Source organism: Talpa occidentalis, unplaced genomic scaffold, assembly GCF_014898055.3.
Source record: "Talpa occidentalis isolate TD23 unplaced genomic scaffold, MPIMG_talOcc4v2.1 talOcc4.9, whole genome shotgun sequence".
In the NCBI taxonomy this organism is placed as follows: Eukaryota; Metazoa; Chordata; class Mammalia; order Eulipotyphla; family Talpidae; genus Talpa; species Talpa occidentalis.
The window spans coordinates 74,166,314-74,191,630 of record NW_023605305.1 but is presented as its reverse complement, the minus strand read 5'-3'; the positions used below and the strand labels follow the sequence as shown (position 1 = coordinate 74,191,630).

At 41.4% G+C, this 25,317-nt stretch overlaps 1 pseudogene; it reads left to right on the top strand.

Annotated features, from left to right (window-relative positions):
* The first annotated feature begins 13,639 nt into the window (after nt 1-13,639).
* LOC119236827 (antigen-presenting glycoprotein CD1d-like) lies at nt 13,640-22,158 on the top strand (annotated as a pseudogene).
* Nucleotides 22,159-25,317: the final 3,159 nt, after the last annotated feature.

Genomic DNA, 25,317 nt, shown 5'->3' with positions numbered 1-25,317 from the left:
GGCACGCAGACCTCTCCTGCCGCCCAAAAAAAAAAAAAAAAAAAACAACAGAAATGGAAAACAATCAAAAATTAAATACAAAATGAACTGACAATAAGCAGTTCATATCAATAATTACCCTAAATGTGAATAGTCTTAATTACTGATAAAGAGACATAGGCTAACAATGTAGGTGAAAATTTTTCACCCTGTATACAAGAGACCCACTTAAAATGAAAAGACAAGAATGAACTAAAAATAATTATTCCAATTCCTTAGGTTGGAATAAGGTCATACATCCTAAAAACTCAGAGTAAAATAAAAACTGCTATTCTCATATGAGATAAACTAGACTTTCAACTAAAAAAGGTAATCAGGGACAAGAGTGGACACTATATAATGATGAAGGGAGCAATTCACTGAGGAGATATAGCTGTAATTAATATTTATTCACCTAATATAGGAGCATCTAGTTACTTAAAGCAACTATTAGCATATCTAAAAAACATTTCAACAAGAATACAATCATTGTTGGAGACCTTAACATACCACTGACATGAAGGATAGATTATCCATACAGAAAATTATCAAAGAAACAAAGGCTTTAAAAGAAGTGTTAGACAATGAATTTATTGGACATTTGTAAACTTCCCCAAAAGAAATTTCCAAGAAGTGAATACTCTTTCTTAACTCGTGCACATCGAACATCCTCAAGAATAGATCATACACTAGGACATAAAACATGTCTCAGCGCATCACCCAAAGCAGTGATAGTGAAGGCAAAGATAAACAGCTGGGACTACATCAAATTAAAAAGCTTCTGCACAGCAAAGGAGACAGTAACTAAAACAAAGAGAAACCCCACCAACTGGGAGAACATTTTTGCACACAACACTGATGATAAAGGTCTGATCACAAAAATCTACAAAGAGCTGATGAGACTCAACAAAAACAAAGAAAATAATCCAGTCAAAAAGTGGGCAGAAGAGCTGAAAAGAAACTTCTCCAAAGAGAAAATGCAAATGGCCAACAGGCATATGAAAAAATGTTCAACATCACTTGCAATCAGGGAAATGCAAATCAAAACTACCATGAGATACCATCTCACACCAGTGAGAATGGCACATATTAAAAAAACTAGCAACAACAAATGTTGGCGAGGTTGTGGAGAAAAAGGAACTCTCCTACACTGCTGGTGGGAGTGCAAAAAAGGTCCAACCACTATGGAAAGCAGTGTGGAGATTTCTTAACATACTAAAGATGGAGCTTCCATATGATCCAGCAATTCCACTCCTAGGTATTTACCCAAAGGACACAGAAACATTAATTAAAAAGGGCACCTGCACCCCTATGTTTATAGCAGTACTATTCACGATATGGAAACCACCCAAATGCCCCAAAACAGATGCCTGGATCAAGAAGATGTGTTACATGTACACAATGGAATATTACTCAGCAATCAAAAGAGATAAACTCATGCAATTTGCAGCAACATGGATGGAGCTGGAAGGGATCATCCTCAGTGAAGTAAGCCAGAAAGAAAAAGAAAAATATTGGATGATCTCATTCATAGCAGGAATTTAGAAAACCTAAATAAGGGACAAGGAAAAAGACTAATTATAATAAAGAAAAAATCAAAATCAACAAGCAACCATAAACCAGAGACACTAACGGCAGAGGGAGGTGGGGTGAGAGGAGGAGAGGAGGGATTAGGGCCAAATTAAGGGGGGTGGGAATTGCATGGGGACTATAACCAAGATGAAAATGCATACATTGTGCAAAAATGAAAAATGATGTAAAATATATATAAAATTTTAAAAATTAAAAAATTAAAAAAAAATAAAACTCCGGGATGAAAAACACATCATTGAATGCAGGGGTGTCTGAACTCATTCCAAGTACTCTAAACCATTTCTTCTCCAAGCACAGTACTGGTTGGGACAGAAGAACTCAGACCCGCCCTCACATTCCTTTCCTCTGCTGGAAGACTGAGTTCCTAATAGTTAAGAACCTGGCTCAAATTCGACCCCTCCCATCTTCTAATTGTCTAAGGTTTGCATTTCTAATTCTTGGTTTTCTCATCTGTAAAATGTGGTCATTAATGGTGCCTAATTTTATCAGGCTGCTGTGAGAATCTAATGAGAATCATGAATATGAAGTCCCTGCTACACGTAGGGTTGACACATAGAAACTGCTCAAGAAATAACAGTTAAGGGCCTCCCTGGTGGCGCAGCGGTTGAGCGCTGGGTTGCGAAGCTGCCCGCAGCCTCTGCAGCGCCGGTTCGATCCCCAGCTGCTCCCCGGCCACCGGAGGAGGGTCCCACATGGCGCGCAGACCTCTCCTGCCGCCCGCTGCTCCCCTCAGCAGTGTACTTCGGTCCTTCTGCCTGCTCTGCTCCCCGCTCTGCTCTGGTGAATTCTCTCACCCTCCCGCGCTTCTGACTGTACCCAGTGCTTGTATAAAAAATAAATAAGAAATAAAAAAAAAATCTTTAAAAAAAAAAAAAGAAATAACAGTTAAAGCATTATATAAAAGAGCTACCCTAAGCTCAAGTTACACTCATTTGCACGACCCTTGGTTAACTGTCATCTTCTCCAAACACTACACTGAAGCTTACATTCACTCAAAGGGTCAGGACCAGGTCTCTGCCAGAACAATTGAGGTGAAACTCAAATTTTATGCCCATGAGCAGAACTTTGAACCCCTAGAATACTACGGTTACATTTACATTTGGAATGTGGATGCACACGAAGCAGGAGCTGTGAGTGAAGGGAGGGATGCACAATGGGGTGAGGAGAACAAGGAGAGAGGACAGGGAGGGAGGAATGGGATGACTTAGCAGGGTGTGATGTAGGCTGAGGGAAGTCAGAAAGAGAGAAGGGGCTGGGAATGGTGGCAGATTGAGGAAGGGAGAGAGGATGTGATGGAAAAGAGCATGAAGAGGGCCTCCCTGGTGGCCCAAGGGGTTAAGACGCAGCCTATGAGGCTATCTGCAGCCACTGCAGCACAAGTTCGATCCCCAGCCAGGGAGTGACCCACATGGTGCAGCAGACCTCTCCTGTCTCGCCCGCTGCTCCCCTCAGCAGTGTATTTCAGTCCACTTGCTGTTCTGTTCCCCGCTCTGTCTCTGGTGAATCCTCTCACCTCCAGCAACTCTGGCTTGTGCCCCGGTTCTTATATGTATGAAGAGATAAATCTTTAAAAAAGACAAGAAAAGAAGAGATCATGAAGAATGAAACACTTCAGAGATATGGCAACATATGGTTTTTAAAAAACTTCTGGCAGGTGTAGTTACGTGTGTGTTACGTAATGGCTATTCCGCAGTCATTTCCTTTGTAAATTATGGGTAAGGGACCATTACAAATGTGTAGGTGTTATTTCCTCTCTTTGAAATCAAAGTTGGGGAAGTGAAAAAAGTGCCATTAAAGTGTTTTTCCCCCGCCTTTCATTTACATATGAACTTGGTCTGAATTCACTAGTGGTTAATGACTTTCTGCTATGTCTAAGCCATGAATTTAGCTTTCCAGGCTCACCCTGAAAGGTGAGACCACAATACTAGAATTTTGTCATAAAATCCAGGATTCCGAAAGTTACAAGACCCCATTTCACGCAGTAACCTTTTCAGTAGTACATTTGGTAAGTGACCATTCAGGTCCAGCATGTTAAAGTGAAAAAAAAAAAACAAAAACAAACATGCTGGGAAATGAGAACCCCAGGCCTGAATACACACTAATTTGAGGTGGATATTTTGTTTTCTGCATAGTGTGAACCACATGCTGGGAAATTAATGCAAGAATGGGCCCAGGTCCATTGACTGTCCTATGGCTTTGGTAGATGCAAATTAGAATTAGTTCTATGTGGACTTTTCCCATAATCTCTGAGTGTCCCAGGTGGGACCTTATAGGGAAAAAAGATATAAATCATCAACAAAACCCTCTGTGAAAATGAGGACACAATAAAGTATAAACTATGAAAGCATTAGCATGTGAAAGACAGAACAAAATAACTTTACTCAAAATATTTAAGGACCTAAAAGAAGAAATAGAAATGATAATGAAAAATAAGACAGGATGATAAGTACAACAGGAGAATTTTAAAAATCAAATAAATCTTCAAGAACTGAGAAATCAGTCTCTAATTTTGGTAAGTCAATGGAGAAGTTAAATAGCAGAACACAGATAGTTAAAGGTAGGGTTAGTGAAGTAGAAGACAACTTTAAAGAAAGTACCTCAATATACACTAAAAGATAAAAAGAAGAAAAATATATAAATGAACATATGAGATGTAGAGGAGAAAATAAGAAACTCTGACATATATTTAATTGAAAGTTTAGATGAGGATACCAAAAATAATAAACACCATGCATGTCAGATATTGTGTTTTTTACAAGTTGAAGGTTTTGGAGAACCCATGTCCACCTTGAATCAAAAGCTAGAAATAACTAACCTTAATGAAGAAAGTGAGATAGGTTAAAAAAAAAAAAAGCAGTGTCTCTTCCATTAAACTGGGTTTCTTCCCTTAAATTTTAAATGGAAGGAAACATTCTTGAAGGAAATTAAAAGTGCTACTCCAATGAATACATGGATGATAAGGAAGTGAAACAGACCTTTTGATGATATGGAGAAAGTTGTGTTTTTTTAATTTTATTATTTTTTTGGCTTTTCACAACTCCTTTATTTTATTACTTTTCTTATTAAACCTTTTTATTTTCTTACATTGTTGTATTCAATATTTGATTTCTCCCCTCAGGTGTAGTCCCCATAAATTCCCCACCAGCACATCACCTATGAACCATCACCATGTTCCCTTGTGTTCTTCCCTCCCCTGTTTTGATCCCTCTTCTTCCCTCTACCCTGCTGCATGCCTCAGATCTGTAATTTGCCTGCAAGTTTTGTCTTTTTTTTTACCCATCCAATATTTTTCTTTCTTCTTCTGACTTATTTCACTGAGAATAATCCCTTCCAGCTTCATCCAAGTTGCTGCGAATGGCATAAGTTTATCTTTTTTGATTGCTGAATGGTATTCCATTGCATATATATACCACATCTTCTTGATCCAGTCATCTGCTATTGGGTAGTTACGTTGTTTTCATATCTCACCTATTGTAAATGGTGCTGCGATAAACAGGGGTGTAGGTTTCCTTTTGAATTAATGTTTTTTGTCCTTTGGTTAGATTCCTAAGAGTGGGATTGCTGGGTCATATGGTGATCCACTTTTAGTAATTTGAGGAACCACCACACAGCTTTCCACTGTGGTTGGACCAGTTTGCATTCCCACCAGTAATGTAAGAGGGTTCCTTTTTCTGATATGGAGAAAGTTTTAATGTTCTGGATAAAAGATCAAACTAGCTACAAGATATCCTTAAGCCAAAGTCAAATCCAGAGCAAAGCCCTAGCTCTTCAACTCTATGAAGTCTGAGAGAGGTGAGGAAGCTGCTGAAGAAAAGTTTGAAGCTAGCTGAGGTTGGTTCATGAGGTTTAAGGAAAGAAGTCACTTCCATAACCTTATACTGTAAGGTAAAGCAGCAAGTGCTGATGTAAAAGCTATAGCTAACTAACCAGATGATTCAACTAAGATCGTCAATGAAGGCAGCTACACCAAAGAACAGATTTTCAATGTAGATGAATCATCCTTATATTGGAGAAAGATGCCATCTAGGACTTTCACAGTGTAGAGGCAGGAAAGGACACTGAGCAGGTTTTCTAGGATCCCATGCAGACCAGGTGAAGGAGGAGTCAGAGCCCTCAGTGGTTTTTTTGCAGGTCTTTTTATTGGGATTTACCCGGTACACGGCAGGCAGTGGTGCTGGGGGGCCGGGAGGCTGGCAGGCCTCCCAGCCCCCAGCAAGTCTTCACTCTATCTGGGCTCTCCGGCCTTCTCTGCTTCTCTCGGCTTCTCTTTCGGCTTCTGCTGCTCTTCTCGGCTTCTACTGGCGTCTCCGTGATGCCGCCCTTAAAAGCACAGTCTTAGCACAGGTGTGCCCACTTCAGGTGCCCGCCATCAGGCATGCATTCAGGATCACAGGGTTTCCTCATCTATCCTGATGGCAGGAGGGCAGAAAAGACTGATATTTTTCCTTACCCTACACATAGCTACAGGAGAAAAGTCAATGCCTGACTTCAAACCTTCAGAGTAAAGCCTGACTCTCTCATTAGGGGCTAAGGCGAATGTCGACTTTAGATTGAAGCCAGTGCTGATTTACCATTTTGGAAGTCCCTTAATGAATTAGGCTAAATCTATTGTGCCTATATTCTATAATGGGAATAACAAAGCCTGGATAACACCCCATCTGTTTACATGATTTACTAGATATTTTAAGTGTACTATTGAGACCTTCTGCTCAGAAAAAAAAAAGAAACCATTAAAAATATCATTGCTCATTGAAAACTCACCTGGTCACTCAAGACTTTTGATGGAGATATACAAAGAGATTGATGTAGCTTTCATGCCTGATAGCACAATATCCATTCTTGGCACATGAATCCCAGAATATTCTTTCAAGTCATACTACTTAAGACATGCATTTCATAAAACTATCACTACTATCAATAATGATTATTCTGAAGAATGTAGATAAAGTCCATCAAAATCTTCTGAAAAGGATTTAGCATTCTGTGTCATTAAGAAAATTCCTATTTTGGGCCTCCCCGGTGGCGCAGCGGTTGAGCGCTGGGTTGCGAAGCTGCCCGCGGCCTCTGTGGCGCCGGTTCGATCCCCAGCTGCTCCCCGGCCACCGGAGGAGGGTCCCACATGGTGCGCAGGCCTCTCCTGCTGCCCGCTGCTCCCCACAGCAGTGTACTTCGGTCCTTCTGCCTGCTCTGCTCCCCGCTCTGGCTCTGGTGAATTCTCTCACCCTCCCGCGCTTCTGACTGTACCCAGTGCTTGTACAAACAAACAAACAAACAAATAAATAAAACATGCCTCTATAAAAAAAAGAAAAAAAGGAAAATTCCTATTTCATGGGATGAGGTCAAAATATCAACCCTAATAGGAGTTTGGAAAAGTTAACTACAGCCCTCATGGGTGACTTTGAGGGATTCAAATTTCAGTGGAGGAAGGATCTTTAGCTGTGCTGGAAATAGCAGGAAAACAATAATTGAAAGTAGAGCCTGAAGATGTCACTGAATTTCTGCATCTCACAATAAAACATGAATGGACAAGGTGTTAATTCTTATGGATGAGCAAAGAAAGTGGTTTTTCAAGATGGAATCTTCTCCTGTGAAGATGCTATTGAACATGGTTGAAATAATAACAAAGGATTTAGAATATCACATATACCAAGCTAATAAAGCAGCAGCTGTATTGAGAAGAATGACTCCAATTTTGAAGGAGGTTCTACTATGAGGTAAAATCTATTAAATGCTACAGAAAAATCTTTTGTGAAAGGAAGAGTAAATCATTGCTGTCAATTTCATTGTTGTCTTACTTTTAGAAATTGCAATAGTCACCCCAACCTTCAACAAGTCCCTCCATTAGTAAAAAAAAAAAAAAAAATTGACTCACTGGAGGCTCAGATGATGGTTAGTATTCTTTAGCAATAGGGAATTTTTAAACTAAGGCAGCTACAATATTTATTTACATAGTGCTATTGCACATGTGGTAGACTATAGTATGGTGTAAAGATAACTTTTACATTCATTGGGAAACCAAAAAAAATTCCCTGTGACTCACTTTATTGCAGTGGTTGGGAATCCAACCTGCAATATCTCTGAGGTGCACCTGTACGTATGTACCCAGAAGGGAAATTCCTAAGTTAGATCTAGACCTGGATTTCTGTTTCATATGCATAGTGCTTATTTCTATTTATAATTGACTGTGGCCTTTCAGGTATGGTGTGGATGTCTTTGAATCTAGGATGTCTTTGAATCTACATTTTATATTGTCTGACTCTGCTATATGATGATAACATAAAGAGAAAAATTCTTAATTTAACAGTAGAACAAATAAAGAGCCTATCCACAGTTTCTACAACACATTTCTATTTTGTCCATCAGTGACTGCTATTTTCACTGTTGCTATTGCACTGAACGCTGTACTTAGAAATAACAGTTTTGTTCATACTTCCCTTTCCATTCTCTGTCACAACATTATCTGTCTCTGTATCCCTGTATCCCTCTCTCTCTCTCTCTCTCTCTCTCTCTCACACACACACACACACACACACACTTAAACTCACTCTTCATATATGTTTTAGATTTGACTTTCATGGAAGAGGAGTTTTCCCAGTTATCTTCAGAGCTGATGTTTCTGGCCCTCCCTATATCTATCCACCTTTCTCCATTTCAGAGTCCCACTACTGCATATTCAGGGATTCCCTGTGGGTGATATGAGGAAAGACATATACTACAAAGCAAAGAACATGATATTTAGAAAGACTCTCAAGTTTTAGTACTAGAGATAACATTTACCAGTTAGTGAAAGATATTTAAAATTCCTATACTTATTTTATTAAAAGATTTATTTCTTGGGCCTCCCCTGGTGGCGCAGTGGTTGAGCGCTGGGCTGCAAGGCTGCCTGCAGCTTCTGCAGCACCGGTTTGTTCCCGGGCCGCCGGCGAGGGTACCACCAAAAAAAAAAAAAAAAAAAAGATTTATTTATTTATGCATACAACAACTGGGTGACGTACAGACCAGAGATGTGGGAGTGAGAGGAGTCACCAGAGACAGAGTGGGGACCAGAACAAACAGATTGACTGAAATACACTGCTGAGGGGAGCAGTGGGCGAGACAGGAGAGGTCTGCTGCGCCATGTGGGTAGCTCCCTGGCCGGGGATCGAATTCGTGCTGCAGTGGCTGTGGATAGCTTCATAGGTTGCATCTTAACCCTTGTGCCACCGGGGAGGCCCTATACTTAATTTTTGTCCAGCAATAAAATGTGGATTAATGCCTTCTATCTTCATTCATTTGAAAAATATTTGAGTGCTTAAACTGTCCCAGAAATGCTTACTTGTGTTCAAGACAGCAGTGTGCAAAAGCACTAAGATATACTTTGTGGTATTTACTAGGATGAAATAAGACAATAACTGTAAAATGCATACAATAGTTGCTGACAAAGAAATATGCTTGACAAGTTTTTGTGTTTAGCAAATGTTTATTGAGTACCTAAAGTGCTGTAATCAATGTTGTAGCCACTGATGATATAGTGTTGAGTAATACCAGGAACAAAGGATCATAAATTAAACAAAAAAAAATAAATGAGTTATCTAATTTCAGACAGTGATATATGTGTGTGGTCACATAAATCAGTATCATCAAATGAAAAGTAGTCTGGAGACCAATGGGAAAGTTTTATTTCAAAATATTAATCAAGCTAGCCAACATAACAGAAATGCTAGGAGCAATAGAGATAATCAAAAGTGATGCCAGAAGTAAAAAAGAGAATGAAATAAATCAACATTATGGTGATCAAAACCAATCAAAATATAGTACAGAGATTGAGACAACTTTGAATTCAGCTAGTAGTTCCCATTATTGCTCTCCCTGGGAAGATAATTGTGGGGTGGGAATACCCGCAAAGCCCTCATGATAATTGGGCTGCTGATAACTTAATGATTCTACAGCCAATCATACTTGTGGCTGTTTTTAGTCAAATCACCTGTGATTCTTTGATTCTAATCAAAATGCACTCCCACCCCAGAAATTCCTATTCTTTTCTTGAATTGTGAAAGCTAGGATTATAAACTCCCAAAGTTAAAAGAAATGACGATAGGCATTTCACTTAACCACCTCCTCAGAGTAGGAGGTGCAAGCTCACCATGCAGCTGTGAGAAAAGTAAAGATGCTGCAGTTAAAACACAACAATTCTAGAACAATCCCCAGTCACTACCATGTGACCCTCAGAGTCACATGTTTTCTCTCTCATCTGGACTTCTCCTTTATTTATTAAGCATAATGATCTCTCACAACTGTTATGGGTAGTGAACAAAATGGCATGTAGAAATCTTTTTGGAAAGTAAAGATAATCAAGAAGTGACAGACATTGTTATCTAGGAGATTTATCACATCACATCCCTGGGAAGAATGGGTGTTCAGGCTGACTTTTCCCCAAGAGGGACTGATGTTGAGACTATGGATAAATCATCACCTCTCTGAGTGCTGGTTTTCTGATCCTCAATATGTGAGAGCTGCTCTAACTCCATGGTTCAATAAAAAAATGGAAAGAATGTTTTATCTCAGATAACTTTAACTACTAAATGTATATGGTCTGGATTTTTGTTATTCATAAAAAGAACAGGTTTTTTTGTACATCTGAAGGATTTCAATGCTTGAAAAATTTAAAATGCAGAAAAACTAAACAGGCCTGTTCAAACTTTTTTCTTTATATGCTTTTATTTATATTTCGTTGTACATCTTAACTTTTACAATTTTTACAGATGTTTTCATTGATAAATAAATCCACACTCCCACCTGCTGGCTTAATTGTCTTCAAATTCTCCTCCTCCTCATCATCTCCTATAGTCCCTTGTCATTTCTTTCCTCTGCCCTCCCTCCTAACCTCAGAGTCCTCATGGACTCTTCAGGTATAATAAAATATTAAATGTAGCCATTTTAAGTAAAATGGAGTAAGTTTGAAGGAGTTATGTGTAGTTCAGCAAGTCTGAATGACAAAAACAAATATTGGACCTATACATAATTTGATAAGTAAAATGCTTATACAAAACTAGTGGACAATAATAAACACGTGTTTGCTGATTCTGCTGAAGTAATTATATGATGGTGTGTTAGTGTGACCTATTAGACTGTCTTCTCAAACTGGATGCTGTGGTTAGGGATGGGGTGCTTCCATACAAACTGTGGTGCTGTGTCTTGACTGGAAACCATAGAGAGGAGAGAGCTGAGGAGCATGAAGGGATACAATACCCCTCAAGAAGTCAGGGGAAAACTATGTGGAGAAGCTGGGATAGTGTCAGCAGATAGGGTCCCCAGTGAAAAGGACAGTGCACTGGAGTTTGATGCTGTTCTTCATTCCACAGGACTGCCACTGATCTGTGAAACACACTGACAGTGCATTGTCTGCTGAGACTCAGGCCTGGAAACCATAGAGAAATTATATCAATGGTGCTACAGGTATGAGTCAGGCCATACTCGAAAGCAAATCTGCACCAGTGACTGGATCCCTCCAGGCCCTACCTCCACTCCATGAATCAGTGGCTGCAAGATCAGTTGTCTGAATTTATAGAAGGTGGGAAAGGCCAAAAATCTAAAATCACAAAAATTAAAGAGCCACCAGCTGGAAAAATAGAAGTGGTACAGATCTTGTTGGTACTGCTACAGATGCTTAAAAACTAGGGAAATCTAAAGTAGCAAAATAGGCAGTAAAAAAAAAAAAAAAAAACCACCCTTAGATCTCAAGAGAATATGTCACCACAAAGAGAAAACAACTGTCCATAATCCAACCACAAAGACATGGAAAATCTTGTCTTCCTATAATATACAGAGCTCAAAATTGCCATGATAAAGAAATTCACAGAGATGGGAAAATCATAGAAAAGGTGATTAAAAAAAAAATAGTTGTAGGGCCTCCCCAGTGGCGCAGCGGGTTGAGCACCACATGGTGAAGCTGTCTGCAGGCTCTGCAGCGCGGGTTCCATTCCCAGCTGGCCAGGGAGATACCCACATGGTGTGGCAGACCTCTCCTGTTTCGCCCGCTGCTCCCCTCAGCAGTGTTTTTCAGTCAATCTGTTTGTTCTGCTCCCCACTCTGTCTCTGGTGAATTCTCACCCTCCCATGTCTCTGACCTGTACCCCAGTTCTTGTATAAATAAATAAATCTTTAAAAAAAGATACCGAGTTTAAAAAAATACCTGTACCCCTAGGTTTATTGCAGCACTATTTATAATAGGTAAAACCTGGAAACAACCCAAATACCCAAAAATAGATGACTGGATCAAGAAGATATGGTATATATAGACAATGGAATACTATTCAGCAATCAAAAGAGATAAACTCATGCAATTCATGGCAACATGGATGGAGCTAAAAGGAATTATGCTCAGTGAAATAAGTCAGAAGGAAAAAGAAAAATTTCGGATGGTTTCACTTATAGGAGGAATATAGGGGAAACAAATAAGACATCAGGGGGAAAAATAATAACAATACAAAACAAACCAAAAACAAACAGGCAATTATAAACCAAAGACATCCTGCAGGGGAGGAGGAGGGAGAGGGATCAGAAGGAGAGAGGGAGCAGCAGAGGGGGCTGTGGTGATGGTGCACGGGTGCATTGGTGAAAGAAATTCTATGGGGACTACACCTGGGGGTGGGGGAAAAGCAAACATTGTTTAAAATTGAGCAATGATGTTGGAGCAAAGAAAGTTTGTTCAATAAATGGTGCTGGGAAAACTGGGTTGCTACATGCAAAAGAATGAAGCTTGACCACTACCTCACACCATACACAAAAATCAACTCAAAATGGATTAAAGAACTAGACATAAGACCTGAAACCATAAAATACATAGAAGGAAATATAGGTGAAACACTACGTGATTTGCATATCAAAGACATCTTTACAGACACATCACCCAAAGCAGTGATAGTGAAGGCAAAGATAAACAGCTGGGACTACATCAAATTAAAGAGCTTCTGCACAGCAAAAGAGACAATAACAAAAACAAAGAGAAACCCCACCAACTGGGAGAACATTTTTGCACCCAACACTAATGATAAAGGACTGATCACAAAAATCTGCAAAGAGCTGATGAGACTCAACAACAACAAAGAAAATAACCCAGTCAAAAAATGGGCAGAAGAGCTAAAAAGAAACTTCTCTGAAGAGGAAATGCAAATGGCCAACAGGCATATGAAAAAATGTTCAACATCACTTGCAATCAGGGAAATGCAAATCAAAACTACCATGAGATACCATCTTACACCAGTGAGAATGGCACATATTAAAAAAACTAGCAACAACAAATGTTGGCGAGGTTGTGGAGAAAAAGGAACTCTCCTGCACTGTTGGTGGGAATGCAAACTGGTCCAACCACTATGGAGAGCTGTGTGGAGATTTCTGGACCTACTAAACATAGAGCTTCCATAGGATCCAGCAATTCCACTCCTAGGTATTTACCCAAAGGACACAGAAACATCAATTCCAAAGAACACCTGCACCCCTATGTTTATAGCAGCACTATTTACAATAGCTAAGCTTTGGAAACAGCCCAAATGCCCCAAAATAGATGACTGGATCAAGAAGATGTGGTACATATATACCATGGAATATTACTCAGCATTCAAAAAAGATAAACACATGCAATTTGCAGCAACATGGATGGCGCTGGAAGGGATCATGCTCAGCGAAATAAGCCAAAAAGAAAAAGAAAAATACCGGATGGTCTCACTCATAGCAGGAATCTAGAAAACTTAAATAAAGGATCAGGAAAATGAATAACTATAAGAAAGTGAAAATCAAAATCAACAAAAAACTATGAACCAGAGACACTTTTTGGGGGGTAGGGGCCGGGAGGGGAGGGATTGGGGTCAGAATGGGGCATGTGCAGTTGTATGGGGGAATATAAAAATAAAATTTATTATTTTAAAAAAAATTGAACAATGATGTAAAAAAATATATAAATAAAATATTTTTTTTTTAAAAGAAAAGTGTTCAGAGAAATGGAAAAATAGCTCTGGACCACCACCAAAGGAGGAGCCAGAACTGTCTCAGGATGTCCCTTGAGACCGTGCCAGCTGCCTACCCTATGAAAGTAGGCCAAAGGGAATGACTGAATCAGTGTGTTTGAAGATGTGAATATACAAAGAATCTGGCTAGAGAAGCAAAGAGAGAAACAAAGTTAAAAATGAAGAGACACTCCAAAACTTATGATTCCATGAGAAAAGTCAAAATAAGAATAACGGGTATACTAAAGGGAAAAAGAGAGAAAGGAACAGAAAAGTATTTAAAGAAATAATAGTGGTACACTTTCCAAACCTAGAGAAGGGGATAAATGTACAAATACAGGAAGCTCAAAGAACTTGGGGTGCCTTTAAAAATAAGAACTACACCAAGACATATAGAAGCAAAAATCAGATAACCTATAAAGGTTCCCCAAATCAGGCTGACATTGGACTTCTCTGAAGAAACATTTTTGACAAGGAGAAAATAGAATAATGCATCCTTAATACCCAATGACAAAATCTGCCAGTCAAAAATTCTCTATCCTGCAATGCTGCCCTTCAGATAGGAGGTATAAAGGCTTTCTCAAACAGAAATTGAAGGAGTTTTCAATCAGTAGATTCCCGCCCCCCCCCAAGATATACTGACAGGGGCTTTTGTATCTAAATTGAAGAGAGGAACATACACAAAGAACTGAAAAAGAAAAATGATTAGACCACATAAACTAGGGACAAACACAGTAAAACACTTTCACATATCCATAGATACACACATACATGTATATATGCATACATATATACACATACACACACATCATAAATGTATATCACACAAATGTCAATAATCACTCTAGTGTAAATGGACTGAATTCACCACTTAAAATACACAGAATATATGCTTGGATCAGGAAAAAAGAACGCAACCTTCTGCTGTCTCCAGGAGACAAAACAAAACTTCAAAGATAAACATAGGCTAAAGGTAAACAGCTGGAAAATAACCCTAAAGAAAATGGAACACAAAAGAAGACAGAGACAGCCATATTTACAAAAAAAAAAAAAAAGATTTCCAGTTTTAAAAAAAAGGTAAGACACATTTAGGTATTCTAAAGGAGAAATCTTAAATAAATAAATATCAAAAATGAAAGAGGAGAAATTACAATAGATGTTGCAGAAATTTAAAGGATAATTAGATATTACTATAAGCACTTACATGCTAACAAATTCAACAAGCTAGAAGAGATAGACAATTTCTTAGAATTACACAATCATCTGAGACCAAATAAGGAAGAAATTCTGAACAAACCAGTCATAAGCAAAAAAATGGAAACAATCAAAATCAAACAAAGACAACACACAAAAAGAAAGCTATACACCATTTTTCCTAATGAAAATACATGCAAAAATCCTCAGTATAACACTAGCAAACTGAATTCAACAATGCATTAAGTGATCATATATGATGGCCAAGTGGAATTCACACCAGGGTCACAGTGTGGTTCAACATCGAAAAATCAATCAAGTTAATTCTCCACATCAACAAAATGAAAGGTAAAAAATTATATGATTGTATCAATAGATGCAAGATTGCATTTGATAAGATTCAACATCCATGTATGATGAAAACGCTTGAAAAGCTTGGGATAAGTGGAACATATCTTAACAATAAAAACCAAATACAACAAACCCACAACTATAGTCATTTTCAATGGTGAAGAACTGAAAGCTTTTCCACTAAGATCTGGTGCAAGACAAATATGATGACTGGGGGAGACACCACTCTCGCAACTACTATCAACAAAGTATTGGAAGTACTAGTTAAAGCAATTAGACAAAAGAAAAGTATAAAAACAATCCAAAATGGTACAGAAGAAGTAAAGTTATCATTATTTGCTGACAACATGATAATATACATAGAGAACCCTCAAAACTCCACAGAAAAACTAGTCAAAAAACTATCAGTTTAGCAAAATGGCAGGGAATATCATCAATATAAAAAAATAGTTGTCTTCCTCTATACAATGAACTAGAAGAGAAAGAAATTAAGATAGTAATCCCATTTATTATCACACACACAAAAAGTAAATACTTAAGAGTAAACCAAACTGAGGAGGAAAAGATGTATACAAGAAAATTATAAGACAGGGCCTCCCTGGTGGCACAGCGGTTGAGCACTGGGTTGCGAAGCTGCCCACAGCCTCTGTAGCGCCGATTCCATCCCTGGCCGCCAGGCGAGGGTCCCACATGGCGCGCAGACCTCTCCTGCCGCCCACTGCTCCCATCAGCAGTGTACTTCGGTCCTTCCGCCTGTTCTGCTCCCCGCTCTGGCTCTGGTGAATTCTCTCACCCTCCCGCACTTCTAACTGTACCCAGTGCTTGTATAAATAATCTTTAAAAAAAAAAAAAAGAAAAGAAAATTATAAGACAATGTTAAAAAACACAGAAGAAGACACAAAGAAATGGAGAAAGATTCCCTTCTCATGGGTAGGCAAAATCAACATTATCAAAATGGTCATCCTACCCAAAGCAATTAACAGATTCAAGGCAATCCCAATTAAAATACCAATGGCATTCTTCAAAGATGTGGAACAAATATTACTTAAATTGATATGGAACCACAAAAGAACCCAAATAGCCAAAGTAATCCTGAAAAAAAGATAAAGAATGGAGGCATTACACTCTCAGACTTCTTTTTTTTTTAAAGATTTATTTATTTATACAAGAACCGGGGTACAGGCCAGAGGCGCGGGAGGGTGAGAGGATTCACCAAAGACAGAGCAGGGAACAGAACAGGCAGACTGACGATATACACTGCTGAGGGGAGCAGTGCGTGAGACAGGAGAGATCTGCCACGCCATGTGGGACCCTCGCCGGCAGGCCGGGATCGAACCGGCGCTGCAGAGGCTGTAGACAGCTTCACAGCATGGCGCTCAACTGCCTGCACCAGATTTCTTATACTATAAAGCCATCATAATTAAAACAACCTATTACTGGGAGTAGGGGGAACACACACACAGACAGACAGAATAGAACTGAGAGCCCATAAATAAACCCACACCTATGTGAAAAGTTGATCTATGACAAAGGGCCAAGAACATACACTAGGTGTCTCCCCCAGTCATCAAAGCTAATCTGTGAACCCCTTACTCAGCAGACTGCCATCTGTGTATTAGACCTACACTCTCTGGCTATAGTAAGAAAATGCTAGCGATCCCATTGGGTATGAAATATTTGTGCCTCTTCGGAATCCCCAAGTCAGAACACATAACCAGTATTTCCTTTGCTCCAAATACTGTACTATCAGGGGAAACTCACTCTGGCTAACTACACCAGGCACTGTCCCAAAGGTCATGTGAGGATAGAGATGAAAATCTCAGTGTCACTATCACTGGCCACTGAAGCTAGAAGCTAATCTAGGAGTGCCTTGCTCATAGGAATATGCACTAGAGATCACATGGGGGGAAGGCAAGTGTGTCTCCCAAATCCCAAAGGCTGACAGGTGCCCCACCCCTGGATCAGACCACCTGCTGCTAGTGTGCCATGTCTCAGGATTCTACCCAAAGCCAGCGTGGGCTATGTGGATGCTGGGTGAGCAGGAACAGCCTACTCAGCAAGGGGACATGCTGCCCAACACAGATGGGACATGGTACCTCTGAGTCACCCTGGACATGGTGTTACAGGGCAACCCCGATATAAAACATTTTGCCTGACTGTGGGTCCTCACCTGCATGCTTAAAAGGGACTTAAACTGCAGGCACACACAAAAGGTTAATCAAAGGTTTATTTACAAGGAAAAGGGAAATGAGGAAATGAATAACTCAGGGAGAAAAAGAGGGAGACAAGTTCATAAATGTGTCCTACCTGTTCTGTCAATCTGGAATCCCAAATAACCAGCCAAGACCAAGAGCTTCCTGGCCAAGAGAGCAAGCTGAGAGAGAGAGAGAGACCCCACTCACATGGCGGGTTATATTCACAAACAGAGAAAATGGCTGCTTAACTCTGCCCTCAGGTCCTCACAACCTCCCTTTGGGGATCATGGGATTTGTAGTCCCCAGTGTCTTGATGGAGTGGGAGTGGAGTTCACAAGCCCTGTATGGAGTTTGCACAGGACTTCCTTTCCCCCCTAACAGTGGCAGCTGGGCAGGCTGCTGGACTGACTTCTCTTGTGAAGCACAGAAGTCTCAGAGACCAGGACATCATCCTTCACTGGGGTAAGAAAGACCTGGGGTCCAGGCTGGAAATGGGAGGAGAGTCCTCAGGTTAGAGAGAGGGACTGGAGATGGTGAGAGTCACTGACTCATGACAGATGAGCCCCCACCACCACCACCACCACCCGGACCAGCAGGGCTAAAGGGAGGTGATTCCAATACAGGAAAAAAGGGAATAGAGATATAAACTCAAAGAAGCTTGAGATAAGATGTTCCATATACAAAAAAGACAAGGGGTGTCCAGTCTGGCAGCTTTCTCACTGGGGCTGATAAGGAAACTTGAGATGGATTAGTTTAGGGTCATACTTTTGGAGAAGGTTGACAGTACCAAAGTATTAAGTCCAGGTGGAGGCCAGTACCTGGAGAGCAGGTACAATTATTCTCTTCTATAGATGAGAACATTGACCCGAGCTTGGTCAAGCCAGCAGCCCGTTGTTTCACCACGAGAAGGTGGAGAGCTGGGGTTAGACACAGGGCTGACAACTACATGACAACTGCCTTTCCTCTCTGTGCAGCAGTGAACAGAATTGTGGATGCCCAGAGTCTAAGGAAATATGGGGCAACCCAACTTCAGAGGAATCCACGTGGGTTCTTTCAGTGGGGGAGGAAACAGAAGCACCTGGTACCATTCCTGGTGCTTAGATGAGGGGACGTGGAGTCAGGGATCCTGTGCTGAGGGAGACATCTGTGTTCCTTAAGCAGAGGGGAGACACACCTCCATAGATATTTGTAATTGATTAGGAGGTGTGGCCAATAGCACAGTTTATTCAAGGAAAGAAATGAGAAAAACATGAAACAAATTGTGAAAGATAACAAATTTTCCTTTACTTTTTAAAAATGTATATGAAGTACCTTAGGAAAAAAGAAGAGTTGGAAAGACAGAGAAGCAAACAGGAACTGACATTTGGACATGCAAGGTATTATATGTGTTCCCTAGGTGTGTGGCTAGTGCTACTTTAATCAGGAAATAAGTCCTTGTGACCAGGTAAATAAGATGAGAGTGACTGAAGCTTCTGCTAGACTCTCATCTCAGGGAAAGAATGTACTAGAAAAAAATCCTCCCAATTTTACAGGAGAGGGAACGTGTCTGTCTGCATATTAAGTGAATATTTACTTGTTTGTTTCTCACTCTGAGAATTATTACTTACAAGTCTGAGGTTGGAATTAATAAATATTCTACTTGTGTTACCCTGGAACAAACAATACAGTAAACTAAATTGAAAGATGATTCCAAGTTTATAATACCTCTGTAATATTTTGTGAAATTCAAAACAAAGTTGTTCTCAAGAGAACATGCAATACAAGTGGCAAAGGATTCCCACATATAAACTTTTTCCTAATACGAGACCACAGAACACAGGAAGAAATAAATCATCAAGTTGGCAAACAAAGGCAATAGCCCTCAAGAAATCACACATGCAGGAAACCATATTTTAGAAGCTTAAAGATATAAAAATAATACTAGAAAAAATAAACACTATCAAAAATAACATGCAGGGCCTCTCCTGGTGGTGCAGGCAGTTAGCGCCATGCTGTGAAGCTGTCCAAAGCCTCTGCAGCACCGGTTCAATCCTGGCTAGCCAGCGAGGGTCCCACATGGCGCTGCAGACCTCTCCTGTCTCGCCCACTGCTCCCCTCAGCAGTGTATTTCGTCAGTCTGCCTGTTCTGCTCCCCCCTCTGTCTCTGGTGAATCCTCTCACCCTCCCACGCATCTGGCCTGTACCCCAGTTCTTGTATAAATAAACAAAAAATGCATATTTTTTATTAGATAGTAAGTTTCTAGATATAAAAAATGTGTCACTGTATTTAAAAACCCAATGTGTGGGTCAAGCAACTAATAGAGAAAACAATTTAAAAATGTTTTTAAAATAAGAGATCTGAAAAACTTTCCTATGATACTATACAGAAATAAAGAGCTGTTGAATTTGGGAAAATAAGAAATACAAAGAATAAAATAAAATGTAATATATGTTCAATAACAATTTCATTAGGAGACTAACATAATAAGAAGGGGAAATATTTGAAGAAATAATTGCTGAGGATTTTCCAGAATTAATAAAAGGCGTGGATTTTTAGATTCAAGATAGAGAAAAGTTCCAAAAAATTAATGAGTTTGAAAAATAATCTTCCTTTTTCTTTTTCCTTTTTTTTTCTTTTTTTGCACAGAACAACTGGGGTGCAGGCCAGAGGTGTGCGGTGAGAGGATACACCAAAGACACAGTGGGAAGCAGAACAGGCAAATCTACTGAAATACTCTGCTAAGCGAAGCAGCAGGCAAGACAGGAGAGGTCTGCTACACCATGTGGGTCAGCTCCCTGGCTGGGGATTGAACTCAGAATGTAGCAGTGATAGTACTGAGACTTAACCTCTAGGCCACCAGGGAAACCCTAATCTTTTTTTCATAGTGAAGAAATCAATTCAAAGATGTAGGCATTTTAGAATATAAATCTATTTAAGCAAGATTTCTTTTTGTTACACTTTAAATGTTTTTTAAATAACCAATCTATGTCTAATACATACAAAGTGCTCTGCTAACACAGATTAGAAAGAGCAGAGAGATAGAAGCTCAAAGTCTAGAGAAAGAATCATGTAAACTGAAGATAAATGTTCTGTGTGATGATTTTTTTTGTGAGGAAAAGTATAGGGATCGAATGAATCTTTTAAAATCTGGCTTATCTCTCTGTGCTCTCCATATACAGCCTGTCTCACTCTGTGCCGCACAATACTGACTGCAATCATCAAGCAGGTCCAAGGCAGTGAGACTATGTATCCCTCAGAATAGCTCAGATTGTTTTAAAATCACATATTCATGAAGATATCAAAAAGTATTGAAACAATCTCATAATGAGTACCACATGAACCTTGCATGTTAGATAGCTACTTCTTCTAACTCTTCAATAAGAAGCTAATGAGAGTCCCAGTCAGGCCAAAGGTAGGAGTGGGGCACCCCAGTGCATCTGGTCCTGGGCAGGAGGACCCAGCCTCAGCTGCAGGCCAGGTGACCCCTCTGAGCTAATCCTCACTTCAATAAGACCAGTGCAAAGCATCCATAATTCAGGGACTCTCACTGTAGACCTCTAAGAGATGAGAGGGACAAATCAAAGGCCTGGACACAGTCCTCATCTGGGGTGGACACAAACAGAGCATGATCGGAACCATGAGAGGTAAGACTGTGGGACGAGCTGGTGTGGCAACCTATCACATCAGCTCCATCCACACTATCTCCCAGGGCTGGGGAACCAAACCTTTGCTCCAGAGATGTGTGCAACATGAGTGAGGCTTCCTCCTTTTCCAATTGGGGGAGGAAAACGTTGGAGATATTACTGGGGACCCAGGGCAGGACTGGAAACCATGAAAGGAAACAAGAAGAGCTGAACCAACAACTTGTTGGAGTCTGGCCCCACTGAGGAACTTCTCCACTGACAGTGGCAGGGAGTTGGGTTCCCAACACCAGAATTATAAGACTTAGAGCAGCATCATGTGACAGTCATCGAAATGGATGGGACAATCAGTGTGATTGAGGAGGCACAGAACCCAGAGCCCACATGGATCTGGAGAAAAGGTGACAGTCTCCTATACCTTGGGAAGTTCCAACATCAAGGAGTCTGGAGAAAAACTCCATGCACTTCCTGAAGTGCTCTGCCTTGCTTCCTACCTCCCAGCTGCTCCTGGGGATCAGAGCAGCTTGGTCTGCTACAGTTCTGGATCGCAGGACCCTGTCCGGGAAAAGAACAAGTTTGCAGAAAAGGGACAAATTTCCTGAGTTGACCTTTGATCATCAAGGGCAGAGTTGGAGTGATGGGGTGGGGGAGAGAAACACAGGGAAAAAGGGTGGTGAATGTGGGTACAATTTTGGTGGGAGGGCCACACCCAAGGGGAACAATAACTATACAAAGATGATCCATGATTAAGAAAATTAAAAAGTTAAAATTAAAAAGATGAGAATTCTTGACAGTAAGAGAACATTTTATTGGCCATACTGCTCAATAGTTCTCACATTTCTAGCAATTACTAGATAATAGGAACAATTAACACACTTATTTCTGATTAGACTGTAATTTGGTGAAGCTTCAGTATGGAGATACATTAAAAAAATAAAAATTGATACACTACATGATCCAACAATCCCACTGCTAGGTATTTGCCTAATGAACACGAAAATTCCAATATGAAAAGATTTGTTCACTCCTATATTCATAGAAGCATTATCTGCAATAGCCAAGTCATAGAAGCAACCTAAGTAAACAACTACATATGACTGGATAAAGAAAAAAATCGTGGGATTGCTTTTTTCACCACAGGTTTGCCGCCAAAACACAGGTGTCATGAAAATCACAGCTAAACTAAGAAGTTTTACACATTAAAGAAGCCAAATTCCCTGTCCTGTTGAACACCAGGGTCAGGATGAAGGATTAGTGGTCTCTTACCTAACCCAGAAAATGAAATGTGGCCTCATCTGTGCCCTTGACTATGCAGGACCCGAGTTCACTTCATGGAAAGTATTGTTCTTCATAGTCTATGACCAGGTAGGCCTTCTACCAAGAGCACTTTTATGTCCTCCATTCTACAAGAAGACTCAGTTCCCCACTCTCATTTAATTTTAAACATGTGACTCAATATTACTATGGATTATAGCTTTGAACAATGTGAAAGTTTTTCTCATAGATTCTCCCTCATGAGCTGCCTGAGAAAGTCAGTGAAGAGAAAACAGCAAAGGAATTTTATGCAGCAGTAATAGGGTACCACAAAATTGTTGAAAGGAAGAGAGGAAAAGAGTGAAAGCTAAGCACTTAGAAGTGACTCCCAGAATGTTAATTTATACCAGGAATTAATTGGTCATAGTAAGATGACAGAACAGAGACAACTGCTTTTGAAAGAAGAGCTTATTAGGCTTTCCAAAAGAAGAGGGCACACAGTGACATGCAGGGCCATGTGAGGGTGGCACCAAGGACTGAGGGGAAGCGTGGGTGTAAGTTTTTACTGTGATTTCTCCAGGAAAGGAAAACCTTTTGGAGTGCGTAATTTGAACAATTCCTGCTGACTGTGTGCTATAAGGGTGATCTCCAGTTGTTTAGCACCTGACTCTGGGGTAATTAAGGGCGGGGGGAATGTTCATTTGTTGTATGAAGGCTACATGAAGGGAGTGGTTAGGGACATGGGATTTAGATGGGCTGATGAGAGGAATTCACTAGCCCTAGGATGGGCAGCCCTCTCCCCAGCCAGCAAGAGTGTAGGGTAAGTAAAGTATCAGGCTTCTCTACCCTCCTGCCATTAGGATTGATGATGGATCTGTGGTCCTGAATGCATGCCTGATGGTGGGCACCTGGAGTAGTGTGTGGGCATGCGTAAGTGGGTACACCTGGGCTGAGAGACTGAGCTTATAAGGGTGGCATCACGGGGACGCCAGCAGAACAAACGGAAGAATACAAGAGAAGCAGAGAGAAGGCCGGAGAGCCCAGATAGAGTGAAGACTTGCTGGGGGCTGGGAAGCCTGCCAGCCTCCCGGCCCCCCAGCACCCCTGCCTGCTGTGTACCTGGTAAATCCCAATAAAAGCCTGAAAAGCCACTGAGGGCTCCAGGACTCCTCCTTTACTCCGTCTGCTCGGGTCATAGAGAATCTGCACCGTGCCCATTCCTGCCCTTACATTTGGCGTAGTCAGCAGAATGATCCATGCAAACGGGTATGGAGCCTGCTGAAGACCTCAGGAGGGACTGTGGAGTAGCAGACCGAGAGCCTGTGACAATGCTGGAGGTGTCATGGTGGCACAGGAGGTAGATAAGGTCTGGGAGCTACGGAAGGAGACCTCGTCTGGAGGAGGAGACAGCCTGCGAGGACCAGCCCACAACCCCTGAGGCAGACAGAATCATTGGGGAAGAAAGGACCACGATTCAGAGCTTACCAGTGCTGACACAAGGAAGAAGCCTATGGACTTGGGACTAATGCATTTGGACTGACAATCCCGCCAGAAGGCGGAGGAACCTTGGCAGGTTGTTACGTTTTGGGGACCCTGGAAGTACATGGTATTATTTGTAAACACCAGGAGATAAAAATGAAGGCATGGCCAGTGGGCCTTGGTAGAAGAGCCCACAGTTGACTGAGGGAGGAAGCCCTTGCCAAGTTCTCTGCAGCCAGGCAGAGGAGAAAAGCCAACTGAGAAGGCAAAAGCTGGTGCTAAGATTGAGAAGCCCTGAGTGGCTGTTAAACACTAAGTACGCTAAAGACCAGTGAGTCTCTTAACATCACAGGTGGGTAATGCCCTGCTCACCGTTGAGTGAGGATGAGGAGTTGAGGAATCTGTCCTTGGAAGATGGGTGGGGAACGTGGTTGGTGGTGGAGCCCACAGCCGAAGAGGGGACCCAAGAGAGGCCGCATGTGGAGCTTGTATCCACGGATCCCTGACCCTTGTGCAATGGGTTGTTGTAGGGACAGGACTGGGCACAGTGCAGGTTTTCTAGGATCCAGCAGATCGGGTAAAGGAGGAGTCAGAGTCCTCAGTGGTTTTTTGCAGGTCTTTTATTGGGATTACCAGGTACACGGCAGGCAGGGGTGCTGGGGGGGCAGGGAGGCTGGCAGGCCTCCAAGCCCCCAGCAAGTCTTTACTCTATCTGGGCTCTCTGGCCTTCTCTGCTTCTCTCTCGGCTTCTGTTCGTTCTTGGCTTCTGCTGGCGTCCCTGTGACGCTGCCCTTAAAAGCCCAGTCTCAGCCCAGGTGAATCCCATCTACCTAGGCCCACACCCTACTCCAGGTGCCCGCCATCAGGCATGCATTCAGGACCGCAAGGATCCATCATCTATCCTGATGGCGGAAGGGCAGAAAAGCCTGACATTTTTCCTTACCCTATAGTTGGCCTGCGTGCAGGGTCTGCATGTTGCATTAGTGGCTATGAAAGCCCAGGGTTGGAGCGACCACAGACAGAAACCCTGAGGGTTGGCGATTCCCTCCAACAGTATAGAATCGCCAGTCCCAGAGAGAGTGCGTCCTGGGGGTGGATGCGGTGTGTGGTGGTTCCCCCTCGTATGAGCGTGCCTTCAGCAGCAGATTTAGTGGATCACCTACTGGGTGCCAATAATCTTGTCTTTTGCCACTAGGTTGGTGCCCTGCCTGGACTTATTTGTGTTCTATTGTATTTTGTTCTATTGTGATATATTTCATTTGCTTTCGTGGGCCATGACTACAGTGTTCATATTGCCAAGAGAAACATATATGACTTGTATATAGACTGCTATAGACTATGGCAGAAAACCCTGAGGGAGTGGTGGATTGTAGGGTAAAGTATCAGGCTTTTCTGCCCTCCCGCCATTAGGATTGATGATGGATCTGTGATCCTGAATGCATGCCTGATGGCGGGCACCTGGAATAGGGTGTGGGCATGTGTTAAGTGGGTACACCTGGGCTGAGAGACTGAGCTTATAAGGGCAGCATCACGGGGACGCCAGCAGATCAAACGGAAGAACCACAAGAGAAGCAGAGAGAAGGCCGGAGATAGCGTGAAGACTTGCTGGGGGCTGGGAGGCCTGCCAGCCT